General features: G+C 38.7%; 2 non-coding genes across 2 annotated transcripts; both read left to right on the forward strand.

Annotated features, from left to right (window-relative positions):
- Nucleotides 1-5,171: 5,171 nt before the first annotated feature.
- Nucleotides 5,172-5,243, forward strand: TRNAQ-CUG (transfer RNA glutamine (anticodon CUG)). The gene has a single exon. It is a non-coding gene; the product is annotated as a tRNA-Gln (tRNA).
- Nucleotides 5,244-11,686: 6,443 nt separating this feature from the next.
- TRNAS-AGA (transfer RNA serine (anticodon AGA)) lies at nt 11,687-11,768 on the forward strand. The gene has a single exon. It is a non-coding gene; the product is annotated as a tRNA-Ser (tRNA).
- Nucleotides 11,769-14,521: the final 2,753 nt, after the last annotated feature.

Consider the following 14,521-nt stretch of genomic DNA (forward strand, 5'->3'; position numbering starts at 1 on the left):
ATCAATGCATCCCGATTTCATGTTCGATCAATTTCAGACTGTAGAAGTTGGTAAAAATCTTCAATTTCCTTATCTTTGGCCTTTGTGGTTGATACATAAATTTAAATAATAGTCGTATTAACTGGTCTGCCTTGTAGCCGTATGGATATTACCTTATCACTGACGGCGGTGCACTTCAGGATAGATCTTGAAATGTTCTTTTTGACAATGAATGCAACTCCATTCATCTTCAACTTGTCATTCTTCTTTGTTATGGCATAGTAGATCATATGACTGTCTGATTTAAAATGGCCAATACCAGTCCATTTCAACTCACTAATGCCTAGATTATCAATCATTTTTGATGATTTCCAATTTTCCTAGATTACAGATAAGGAAACCAAAATACAGAGAGATTAAATACCTTTCACAAGGTCATAGAACTAGTATAAGTAGGTTACTTAGAAATCTGTTGGCAAATACCTGACCAAACAGCTAAAAATAACTGGGCAGTTGTAGCTGGGAAATCTGAAATCAGGAAAATGCTGTTTTCCTTTGTTTGTTTTTGGGGTTTTTAATAGGACTTGTTGATCAATTTGACTTTTAAAACCATGTATTGTGTCCATTTATTATTATAATAATAAGATACAAATGATTTGAGAGACTGAGGTCCAAACCAGCTATAATCATGAGGGTCATGACTAGAAGAGACTGCTCTTCTGATGTTCAGAGTTTGAGAATTAGCCTTCAGCGAATGAATGTATATATTGCATTTTTCCAAGGGGTATACTTATCTTGTTAGAATTGGACAGAATCAGTATATCATGGATTGAATTGTGTCCCTCAAAAATATCTGTTAACTTGGCTGGGTCATGATTCCCAGTATTGTATGATTGTATACCATTTTGTAAATCTGATGTGATTTCCTTGTGTGTTGTAAACTCTATCACTATGATGAGGTTATACTGATAAGGTTTACAAGATTAGATAGTGTCTTAATCCAATCTCTTTTGAGATATAAAAGAGAGAAGCGAGCAGAGACACGTGGGAAATTCATACCACCAAGAAAGCAGTGCTGGGAGCAGGGCGTGTCCTTTGGATCTGAGGTTCCTGCGCTGAGTTGCTCCCAGACCAAGGGAAGACTGATGCATCACAAGGATCTTTCTCCAGAGCTGACAGAGAAGACAAAGCCTTCTCCTGGAGCTGATGCCTTGAATTTGGACTTATAGCCTACTGAAATGTGAGAGAATATATTTCTCTTTGTTAAAACCATCCACTTGTGGTATTTCTGTTATAGCAGCACTAGACAACTAAGACACAGTACTAAACAGAAGCTATTAAAATGCACTGTAACAAATTATCTCAGTTACAGAGTTGAACACCTTTGAACAAGCAAGATCTTCTGTTCTCCCCCTTGCTAGTTTAGGAAAGAATTTTTATTATAAATTGAAATAGACCAGTTTACAAAAATGCAGCTGGAGAGCAGCACATGTCCAGCAATGCTGGAGCCTAGAGAAAAGCAATTTTTTTTCTTTGTCAGAAGTTCTGCTTTCAGGCTCTCAACCTCATTTTACCCTGTGGGTATCACTATGGAGTGGGGGGAAAAATCAAGTCTTTTCCTCATATAGCTTAAGGTTTAAGAAAGATAAAGAACTTCATTAGCACTAAACCTTATACATATATTGGTAAAGTCTCTGGGATAAATAAGATTTTTAAGTGACTCCCAATGACCATATGATTCCAACTCATGAATTCAGAGCACAATGGAGTGGTTGTGTACCTTGACTACGAGACCAACTCACCACTCCAAAACACCTCTGCGATCTTCTTTTTTACTTTATCTTTCAGTATTTAAGAAGCAGAAAGACCTTCTGACTAGAATACAGATTATGAGCTAATTATGACTTGGAGATAACAAATGCCTTCATGAGTGGAAAAGAAAAAGCCTAGGGAATCTAGGTTTAAATGACACAGGATTTAGAAAACTCACTGAGAGTCCTGAGAGAAAATTGCTGCCGGGCATCTGCTTTCCATTTACGTGCCCACTCCCTCAAAAATACATGAAGAAAATCAGAATTTAAAGGCCTCCTCAGTGGAGAGTGCAGAGTAGGAGTCAAGGACAAGCTGCAGACCTACTTATGTCTGATTAACGTCTCTCTAAATTGCATTGTCAAGAATCTACATCCCAAGGCCCTCTGAAAATCAGTTTGACTAGTATCTCAGCTTCAGACATGCACCTTTGACCTCCTAATTTACAACACCAAGATTAACTAAATGTTCAGCCAGAATTAAAAGATGATGTTACTTTAGCAGCATTATGCTTAATTTCTACTTACAGAATTTGTTCCTTATTATTTAAAAAATAGATTAGACGGCACAGGGGAGAATCTTAGCCTGGGGTCCATGAACTTCAAGTGGTTTCATGAACATGGAGATAGTTTGCAAAATGTTTTGTGTATGGATCTAGAAGCATCTTTATGGGAAAGATTTTAGTCAATGTGATTTACAACCCAGAGTCAAAATATATAAGAATCTCTTGATCGTGTAAATGGGAGGGAGAAGAACTTTCCATTGGCATTTTGGTTTTTGGGAAATAAACAAAATGCCTTTGAGTGAACAGGAAAACTCCAAACCAAGCCTGGTACCAACAACTTCCCTGATGTGGAACCGGCCTCAACCTCCCAAGGAACAGAACAATGCTCACACTACCCAAAGGGTGAAAGTCCAAGTGAAATCTCCTATGCTCCCTGAAGTCACTCATGTTCTTCCCTGATGTTCACAGTCAAAGCAAACACTTGTGCCCCTAAACAGCCTTGAAGCCCAGGCCTGAATGGTGATCTCAGTCCACCAAACTTTTCCTCAATTCCTCTTTTACTTTCACTATGGTATTGCTGCCCAGACAACCAGTCTACGGACTGTGCCACTACCTTGCATTTTATCTGTGAAAAAGTTTGGGCCAAGGCTCCCTTCTAAACAGTATCCTCAATTCCTGCCCAAACTCAGACATTCAGTTTTTATTTTTATTTGAGCTTCCCATCTTAGCTGTGTCATTAGCTTTCAATCATTTGCAGCTTCCTCTAACTCTCCCTTTGTGGGAGTTATTTTATTCAATTTTTTTTTTTTAGTCAGTAGCCCATCATTATAAACCAAACTCTCCAAGGGCAGGGCTAGTTCCTAGTGTCTTGTTCAATTCTATGCCCATAGCACTGAGCACAGCACTTGGCATGTCACAAGAATTTCTCCTTCCTAATTCTAAGTCTATATACTCTTAGAATAGTTTAGGCTCCAGATTAGACTGGGGTTATGGGTTTTGGAGAGGAAGATCACAGAGGTAAAGTGCCATTCTCATCACATCATATCAAAAAGTTCGTACATATTATTAACCTGATTTATCACTGCTGGTGTAGTATTTGTCAAGTTTCTTTACTGTTTAATCTTTTCCCCCCTTCCCATACTGTACTCTTTGGAAGGAAGTCATTATGCACAGCCCATGATTAAGGAGTGGAGAGTTATGTCATTTGGAATTCCTCTGCACAGGAGAGTCCCTGGGAGAATGAGGTTGGTTCTATGTCAGGGAAGCTGCTGGCACCAGGCTGTAGAAATTGGTTTGGAGTCTTCATGTTCACTCATAGGCATTTTATTTATTTCCCTACTATCTCCTCTCCTCCAATTATTTATTTATTCAATAATTCATATCAGCATGGACTCATGGATATTTATTTTATTCTTTAGATTATAATTCAATACTATTTTGTTTCTTGTTGCTCAGATTGTTCCAGTTGTGGCCACTTCAGGCATATATTTTTACATCTTTTTTTCAGCGAGCCTAGAACCTGGTACAAACTCTAGCCCTCAGAAATGCTCATTATAAGCTTGTTGCCTGGACTCTAAGCTTTTCAAAGGCCTGCAGTAAGCTACGGTTATGTTGAAAGTGCTCACTAGCTTCGTGTTTCTTATTCCCGAGGCTTCTGGAAATCACCTTTATTTATCCCACAGGGCAGGAGGGTTTCATTTTGTTGTCTTCCTCCTCCTGAGCCAGTGAACCAGGGGGATGTAGGAGTTTGAGAAGAGCTGGAGTGAGTGAGATACATGGAGATGTTCCCTCTGCCAGCCTAGCGGCCACTGTTACTCATATCACAAAACACACTGCCTTGTAAACCGGTCGGATTTAATCGGGTAGTGACGGTGCCCACTCAATCAAGCTGGAAGGATTTCATTTCAGGGGATCAGACGTCTTTATGCAACAAAAAGCGTCTTAGCAGAATGCCAATACTTCTCATGGGATCTTGTGGGGAAGGTTCAAATCCTAACATCTGCGATTACTTAGAAAAGACCATTTTCTTCTCTCACTAGCCATTCCGCTTGACCATCTGGGATCGCGCCGGCTTCCTGCTGTTTCCTTACCAAGGTTGGGGCAGCAACGAACAGCAAGTCATGTCCCGTTCTTGATACGAGGAAATCTTTACTGCTGCGGAGTTTGGGAGAGCCTTATAGTTGCTGCGCGGAAAAGATACCAAGTCAAAGCTTGCTCATTGAGAACCAAGTTACAAAGCCCTGCTCTGAAAACATTTGGGCTTTTTACAGTGTTTTACCCGTAATTCTCCACAAGGTGGAGCCTTCCCGGGAAGCAGGAGAAGGCATCTCTCGGCGGCGCGCCTTTTCTTCCCCCCGGACAAGGCCAGAAAGAGCCAGCACTGGCTGGCACGCCGCTTCAAATAAAGTCATCCACAATTTATATGATCATAAATTAAACTGCCAAAACTGTCCCTAGAGTTCGGGGGGAAAGGACAAGGAACACGCGCTCGGCACCCAGCTTGCCCCGCCGCTCCCACAGCAACGCGTCTCGTCAGCGCAGCTTGGCTGAGGCTCTGTAGGAGCCGCTGGCCCCTCGCCTGGGCAGCCTGGCTGAGCGCGGCCGAGCGCAGGCTAGGGGCCCGGCGAGCCGCAGAGGAAGGCAGAAAGGCGCTAGGAGGCTGCGGGAGGCACAGACCTATCATATTTATCTCTAGAAACAGATTTGCTTTTGCATTTCCACTGAGTAAGAGCACTATGCGCAAGAGAAAAGGAATGTTTGCAGTGGTAGCAGATAGTGAAACTAAGACACAAATTTAAACTTTTATAAACATTACATACGTTTAGAAACTGTGATTTATTCTATCAGGAGGGAGTGCTAAGAGTTGTGTCAGCCATGGGGTTCCATGGTGTAATGGTTAGCACTCTGGACTCTGAATCCAGCGATCCGAGTTCAAATCTCGGTGGAACCTGTGGTTTAGCTTTTTTTCCCCCTCGTATTTCCCTTTTCAGGCATGGCTCGCAAGGAATTCTGTGTTCACATGAACCCAGAGTGTGATCTAGAAGATGTGGTGGTGAAACAGACTCCGTGTGGGTGCTACTGACTCCCTACTGTATATTCAGAGCAGTGAACTGCCTCTCCCCCTCCCCGTTAACCACACACCCAGAAGGATTTTGCATTTAGTTAAACTTTTCGTTTGATTTATTACTTTGTAAAATATAGTGATCTCTTTTTGTGTAGGAATGAGAACTAATAGAATTGAGGGAGAAGACAGAGTCAAATGATAGATCTTTTTGCCTAGAGACAATGAGGTTTATTGTGCCCATTAGGTACAATGACCAGAATTGTGTTTCATTTTCCACTGAGAAATGAAGAACTGTGAAAATGTTCTACCTGTATTTTAAAAAAAGAATCGCTTAAACTTCCTCAGATATTTGAAGACTACTGGACTCTCCCATGAATAACTGAAGCACTGGCAATAGAACAAGTAAAGATCCAGGTACATCTTCTGAGTGCTTCCATGGTGTTTCTTTAGTCATCTATACGACATTAATCCACCATACAGAATTGCTGTTTATGCTGAATATGTCCCACAGAAATCATAGTTTTAAAACTATCTTAGGATGTCTATGTAATAATTTCGTTTTCATAAAACTAGATGTCTTCTATTGCAAGTTAGTCAATTTTTTTTGTCAAATGTCTGGATTTGCCACAATTTAAGGCAAGACAAAGACGTTAACTGGGGTCCTCAAGAAGCAAGTCCAAAGTGTTTCGTTAGTTTTAACTCACCTACATATATTTCTAAAAATTGTATTTTTAAAATTTCAGATACAGAGTATCAGACTATAGATACTCTTACGAATCTTACTCTCTTCTATTAATATTATACTGCTAAAATTAATTGTTACTTTTGTTGCATGTAGCTGTCATTCATTATCAGTGCTGGCTGTTGTATAATACTCTGCTTGTTTTCACTCCTGCCTTCCTCCGGGTTACTTCATTTTTTAGAATTCCGTAGTATGAATGTATCACATTTTATTTAACCATTCACCTGTTGAAGGGCATATGGATTGTTGTGTGAATATATCACAGTTCACTCATCCACCCTTCTGTTAATGGGAAACTCACAGAGTTGTACCTAATATGAAATTCAATTTTATAAACTCTGGGGCTACAAGAAATTAGAAACTGTTTTAAGGCAGAGGAAATCCTTGGTTCTGTAACCACACATTCAGCTGAGAATTTATAACTTTGAGCTTGTCATAGTCTTCCTCCAACTGCTTTGGCACAGTAACGACCACTCACCCTCTTATATTATACTACTCAATCCTTCTAATTCTTCACGCATTTCCTAGAGTTAACAGCCAACAGAATTATATCTCTATCATGGAATGCCATTACTAGGCCTTATGCTACCTCTGCTTCTAAAACTTAAATATTTCCCCGACAAACTCTATCACGCTTAACAGGGAGCAATTCTGCATAAGGCTTTTTCCACATGTTTCTTTCTTCTGAAAAAAGAAATCTTGCCTTAATACATCTGATTGGCAAAGCCTAGGGCACATGTCAGCATTTTAGCTGCACAAAAAGCCTCAGAAATTTAGTTACAACTTTTCCCCTGAAGACACATAATTCATTGCTAGGGAATTCTGCCTAACTTACAAAGTCTTAGTCATATTAGACCAATATGTTAATCAATTTGGTTATCGTCTACAATTCCTTTTTCATAACTTACCAAACTTTTCTTCTTCCACTATTTTTCTCTTCCACTATGATTAAGCCACAGAATATATTCTAAGGGAAAGTAATCAAACACAGCAAATAAAAGAAAGAGATCCTTAAGAACTTAATTATGAGAAAGATCACTTAATAAAGAACTAATAGAACCACAAATGAAAAATATATTCATTGATATTAAAAGCTCAGATACATAGTTTGAACAGTACCTGTAACAAAGGTGATGAACAAATGAGTAAACCAAAAATTGGAACTGATGAATAGTATGCAACAAGCTATAAAGAACAGGGAAATACAGAAACATATAAGAATATCTAAACAGTGAATGCATAAGACAATATTATTAGTAATTACTAACTTTGAAATGTAGAAATAACAAGATAGAATTAAAATAATAGTGAACAGTAACATATAAAATAGGATGTTGTGATCAAGGTCAAATTATAGTAGAGTCATTTATTATGCTGTAAGATTAAAACTAAAGTTCACTAAATTTGTAATTCATATAAATGATGAATGATAACTATTAAAACCAGAATTTGTCTAAAGTCATGGCCAAAGCCATACAGCACCCTTTTGCAATGAAGGCATACTTTGCCAGGATATAAAAATAATTATGCAATTTTACTGAAAATTTAATTATTATTACAATTATATCATTAAAATTTTAGTGGTGAAAATTTAAAAGATTGATATTTTTATACATCATTGTAATTTACCAGATTATTCTTTGGTCATTCTACTGTACAATTGAGACAATAAATAAATTTCTACTTTCAACTCAGATGGACCTCATTTGTTTCTAATTATTTTTTTCATAGATTTTATCGTATTTGAATAAATGGAGATATCATATGTAATTTTGGAGTTTTTTTAACCTCATGAAAGTTTAATATGGCAAAATTGACATTCTGCTTTTAAATTATCTTGACAAGATGGGAAGAATTCTTAAATAGAATTTTTTTTCTTAAAGGCTCAAGGCCAAAATAGAAAATAGTTTTAAAAAGTTATTAAAAATATTTTAGAAATGAATAAGATATAATCACAACTTTATTGCTCCTCATTGTACTCTAATATAAATATAAACATTTGTTGGAAATGAAAGTATATGATGTTCTTCCTATAGTTACCCACTTCTGAAAATTAGCCAACAAAAACTCTATGGGTCACAACAGAATATTGTCCAATATAGTGCTGGAAGAAGAACCCCCTAGTTTGAAAGACACTGAAAATACATAGTGGTGCAACAATGGACTCAAGCATACCAACGATTGTGAAGATGGCTCAGGACTGGGCAATGTTTCATTCTGTTGTACATGGGATTGCCATGACAACAACCAACAACAACCACCAGGCATCTATTGCTTTGAAGTCCCATCATTGGTCATTTAAGTCACAAGCCACTTATCATCATTATCATTTTTTTAGTCTTAGAATGGAGAATTTCATACCTTTGCATTTGTGGCAAGCTAGCCAGTATCTAGGTGAAGGCTAGCTAAACCATTGTGCCCTTGTGTGGATTTTATTTCATCTTTATTGATTTTCCTTTCTCTTAAACAACATCCTGGTGCATAGGGAGTTGGCAATTGTTCTTTCCTGACGTATTTGGGGGCATACAATGCTCACCAGTTTGACAATCTCTAGGACTGCTGGAGAGAAAGTTAGAATTTACAATCAACCATCCTCCCCACGTCATTTCCATTGGACACATGGAAATGTTGGTGAAAGGACCAGTGGCTTTTTTTTCCCATTTCCATGAGGAAAGAGCATCGCATGTGGATTAAGATAAACTAGGAGGCTGCTCCAATTCCAGTAGTCAGTAACTGTGGGTATTTGAGTATTTCCCTTAGTCACTGATTTTCTTCATTTTAAAAATGAAGATGGGAGCACTTCACAGAGCTGATGGCAGTATGAAATCAGGCTACCTTTGTGAAGAAATTTTGTAAAACTTGATGAACTAATGAAATGTTAGTTATTTTACTTAATCTCCATGCCATGCCATTTCCTGTTTTTGTAAACCATTGACAATTGATGTAGAGTCATCCTGGAGTTTAATGGGAAGTGAGTGACACCTTAAAATACAAATACTTAAGAATACACATACTTTGTGAGGACCATCATCAGGAGGAAATACCGAGGAGGTTTTTGTTGTTGCTGTTGTTATAATTTTTCACTTTTTACACTTGGGACACAAACAAGTGGAAGCAACTCCCTACCTGAAACCCATTACTCACTGTATCATGCATAGAGTAGCCCTGGGCTATAGGAAGTTCCAGTACGTTTGCGGAATCCATCCTGGCCTAGTACTAAGATTGAGGCTTGGCTTCATCTGGATGCAAAGAAAATTTGGTTGCAGGTAGAGCCCAGTGCCCGACCTAAAACTCTTGAAATCCTGGAAAAGGCAGTCAGTGTTTGCTGAGTTGATCTGAAGTTTGTTTGAAAGACTTGTGCTAATGTGGTGAGGTCTCTGGTCCCTGTATCCCTTGATTGCCAGAATTGCTTGATGGAGAGGTTGGTTTCCTTTTCCCAAACCATTATTTCTATACTTTAATTTTCATGTTCTGGTTCTGAAGATAATGTGGGACCAGGTTAAAAACACTACGAGGGTGCCCATTCACATACAAGTTTCTGCTCCCAAGAGTAAAGTAATAAAAGAATTGTATTGCGTTTTTGTAAGGGAATACCATATGGCAATATGAATCCGCAAACTCTTAATACGTGAATTATGGGTAACTCTTACAGTATAAAGTACTGAATGAAAGAAAACAGACACAAAATAGTACAATCTGTATAATTCTGCTTATATACCATTTTTTAAAAAGACAAAACTTACCTATGTTTTTCAATACAAAGATCGTAGTTATCTTGGTGGACAGTGCCTGGGAGGGAGTATCTAGGGTACCTGTTGTGATGTATTTCTATCTGGGTCACACTGGTGCATGAACACTGAGAAAAGTCATAGAGTCATACACTTAGGATTTGTACATATTTCCATATGTGTTTTATTTCAATAAAAACAAAGATCATTATTTTCATTAATTCTAGAGAAAGTAATAATAAAATGCAGTATTTAATATAGAGGTTGTCCTGCGGCAGGGATTTTTCTAAGTACTGTGCACATATTAAACCATTAAATCCTCATTTTAAAGACAGGTAACCGGTACAGAGATCTTCAATAACTCACTCAAAATCACAGGTACTAAGTAGTAGAGTTGGTGTTTGGACCTACCAGAGAAACCCGGAAGTCTGGACGCAGGAATCTTAATCTTCACTGAAGAGAAAAATAGGAGCTTCCTCTGTGATTCAACCATAAAGCAAATCTAAGGTTGAGAAATATCCCACTACTGTCAAGTCCGGCTCATAGAGACCCCGCACGACAGAGTACAACTGCCCTACAGAGTTTCCGAAAACCGCCTACTGGATTCGAATTGCTGACCTTTGAATAGCAGCCATAGCTCCTAACCACTACTCTACCAGGGTTTTCCGATGTGTGTGCGGTAGGGGTATAATGGAGTAAGAAATTTTACCCGGAAAATAAGGAGGAGGGAAGCGAGATATGGAAGGGGGAGGGTGAAGGACGTGAATTTTGTGAAATATCTTAAAGTTTGATGCTGATTTTATCAAGCAATGATAAGGGAGAGGCACTAGCAAAGCGTGGGCAGACTCTCGAATTTACAGCCACCACGAGACGCTTCTGTATTTAGCGCTACCGGACGCTTCTCCCTGCCGGATTTCTTTCATCTCTTCTCTCTCTCACCAGGAATTTTCTTCCCATCTTTCTTTCTTTTGGTTGGTAACCAAACTAACTCAATGAATCTGCCACTTGTTTCCCGGAATCTTTTGTGAAGCTCACAGAAGCATTCAAGGTCACTGAAAGTATTGAAGGTAGGGAGAGGGCAGGTAGGATGCGGGATAGAGGCATTTGGCATTTTTACTAACGGGAAATTGCTTTGCCGAATTTTGCCACCACTCTTTCCCCCGTCCCCCAGATCTGGTTTTCCTTTGTCGAATTTTTTAAATCCCACTTCGTTTTAAAAATAAGTGTCAATTTACTTTCAAAACAAACAACCCCGGTAATAATCTCTCGCTGTTTTGTGAAGCAGAAGGAGTCGTTTACTGGGATAAAAAAGAGGTTGGAACTTTTGTCAGTGTCAACAGAATATACTCCCAAACAGGAAACAAATGTAATGACCGTGAACTTCTCCACCACCTTGACCATTGAACCACGACTGCAATAAATGTAAAAAACGCAATGAAGTACACCTCATTTGTTTTAACAGGTGAAGAAGCTTCCACTATGTGGATGTTCTAAAAGTAAAACGCTGATGGTCATTTAAGGTTTTTCAAGTCTTTGCTATACCATATAATTATGCAATGACTGTTAGAGCTTGTCCCAGTTGTGGGTGTATCTCATGGATCCTCATCAGAGACTGACAGAGCAGAAAGCTGGTCGTTTGGAATATCTCCTGTTTAGTTTCATCTTTTTCAACACATCAGAGTAAGGAATCCTCTCAGTTCTGAATATAAACTATTATCTGCCAATTTGGTGAAGCAACATGATGTTAAAGAGTAAGAAATATTGACAGCAAATGACACACTTGCAGCATAAAATGCAACCTCATGAAGAGCTAAACTTCACCACAGCCACTTTACGCTAAAGACAAACATAGCCTTAGCGTAGTCGTGGCCGAGTGGTTAAGGCGATGGACTAGAAATCCATTGGGGTTTCCCCGCGCAGGTTCGAATCCTGCCGACTACGGCCTTTCCGTTTTGGGGAAGGTAATTTACTGACATGTTACCAGTTAAGAGAGTCTGGTATTGCCTCCTAGAAACTTCCTTCTGCCTAACTTGACTAAGCTTCCTGTTTTTAGTTCCAGGAAAAAAAAAAGAAAAAGAACTTGCCAAAACAGAGAGAGGTTGTTATTACTGGTCTTTTAAAAAGTAAGTTTGACCAAGAACTTCTGATTCATCCCAAGCAGCAGATTATTACCACATTTTTTTTTTTTTTGGTAAGTTCAATCTCAGTCCTAATGATGTTTTCTTTTCCTTCTAGAAGAGGTGAGGTTTTGACGATTCTTCGTGTTTCCTGAAACCAAAACCAGTTTGATGGCAGCCTTTTCCTAAAAAAAAAAAGTTGGTAGGAGTGTTTGCATCTCTACGAAAAAGTTCCTTGTCAAGAATCTTCTCCAGTCATGCACGTCTTCGTTCACGCAGAAAAGAAAATTTTAAGAAATCCAGCATCAAATGTGAAGGAAAGCCAAGACTCACAGCTATGGTCGCCAAGACACTAATGCAAATTGAGGATTAATAGGCAAACCACTACACCGTTAAAGAAATTCAGTAAAATAATTTTCTTTTAAAGGGTCAACGACGTCAGGCTAAGTCGGCTTGTCCTAGATAGAGTCCAGGACCGTGGTGAAGTGAGAGGGGCTAAAAATGAGGTGAAATTTTGATTCACCCTGGGTACAGAATCAGCCCCTGTTCAGATACAGAATGGCACTCTATGATTAACAAAAGCATGGGTTAGGTATCTAGCAAAGAAATGTTTGACTCTGTACTGGGACCTGGGCTTCAGGAGGATGAGCCTGTTCCTTCTTTGCAAAACTCTATCAGTCCTCTCTCTCTCTCGTCCACGTCCACTGCTGGTTGCTTTGACTCGAGAAACAATCTCATTCTAGAAACTCAATGACATGCTTCTGAGAAATAATTCCTAATATTAGAGTTGTAAATGTGTCCTGCATCTTAGTACAGAATTTGGAAAAAATTTTTTTTTGTTCAAAAGGTCCTTAGAGTGTTGATAGCATAGGTGGGAGCTCCTCCTGTTGTGGAAGCTTCCTCCCGGCAGAATCCAGGAAAATTAGGCTCAGGTCCTGGGGATGGGAGCAGAGGTCCTGGGTCAGGGCTGATCATTACATAAGATTTTGCTTTGTGGAGTAACAGTGTGTGCTCTGGCTGCTGAGTACTGCCATCAAGATTCAAGAAGGAATTCTTGTCTCCTTACTTTTTAACTGCTGAGCTGGCTTGTACACAAGGAAAATAAAACTGAAAACAAGATACTGGTGGGCAGTATCACAAAAACCAGAGTTTCAGTGACTGAAAATGAGAAGTAAATGAGAAAGTGGATACCTGCTAGAGCCACACGTCACTTCCCACTGTCATTTTGATATTCAGACAGAAGATCTAGAGCATCAGTACATTTCAAAAGAAATATATGCAAGCCACATATGTAATGAAAAATTTTCTAGTAGCCACATAAAAAAGAAGAATAAACAGGCATAATTACTTCTAATAATATATTTTATTTCACCCAACATATCCAAAATATTATCATTTCAACATGTCAGCAATTTGAAAAATGGAGATGAGATACTTTACACTATTTTTTGCACAAAATCTTCAAACTCTGGTGTGTATTTTATACTTAGAGCATATCCCAATAGGAATCAGTCACATTTCACTGTCAATAGCCTAGGTGGCAAGTGGCAACAGTATTGGACAGCACATCTCCAGCGTGTGTGAAGAGTATAAAATTGAGTTGACAGAAAATTGAAACAAGAGATGGTCTACAAGTTTCCTTGGCTACTCAGTGTGTTAGAGCCAACTCTACTTGATGCTTTAAGGACTATTGCATCTGCTACCACCCAGATACTAAACTCACTGCTTCTGTGTGTTCTTTCTTAAACTCCTCAATGTGTCTGCCAAAGCCCAATGTGTGCTGCTCCTGTCCCAATATGGTTGGCAGCTCCTTAGACACCATTGTGGACAGCTCCTGTTTTAGTACTGTGGGCAGGGACTATTTCTGGAAGACAGAGGCCAAGAAGTCTATACACCCCCTCCACTCATCAATCTCTTTTATTTGTTTCAGCAGTGCCCAGTGTTCATCCATTATTGGCTGGGTTCTAGTTAAAGCCAAGGTAGGGTTTCTCAATAGCAGAAATTGAAAATTATTTTCAGCATTGGAGTCCTTCACTCCCAGCTTCTTTGTGAAATCCTTTACACCCTTAAAGACTGCTCTCCCATGTCTCCTACCCTGAAAAGTCTTCAAGTTCATTCCTCCTCCCTTTGCTTCTATGCCCCTTATAGTGACTTTGGAGATAGAATTGTTGAAGAAAACATAAACAATAAAATAAGTGCCCCTACATACCCTTTTATATGTGTCAAATTGTTTCTGTATTTATGATTCATTCTGCCATGCTAGTGGGTGTATTTATGGACAGATGAACTGTTTAAGTCATATCAAATACTTATATCCCAGGTGGTCCGTTATTAACTAACTTTAAATGATAGTTTTATTTTAGGCAGAAACTAGCCCCGTTTATGAATCTTACTGACCTCATGTCATAATGTCCTCCACAAAATAATAAGTTCCTTTAGAGTGTCTTTTAATTTCTTTCATGTTCTTGGCACTAGTAGAGGTCTCAGTAATATAGGTAACCAATTAAATCATCATTTTTTCCTTATATGCTTTAAGAATCCTTGATTTTTCTTTTGCTGTATCTGTTAGTCTTCCAA

This window comes from Trichechus manatus, unplaced genomic scaffold, assembly GCF_000243295.1.
Source record: "Trichechus manatus latirostris isolate Lorelei unplaced genomic scaffold, TriManLat1.0 scaffold00180, whole genome shotgun sequence".
In the NCBI taxonomy this organism is placed as follows: Eukaryota; Metazoa; Chordata; class Mammalia; order Sirenia; family Trichechidae; genus Trichechus; species Trichechus manatus.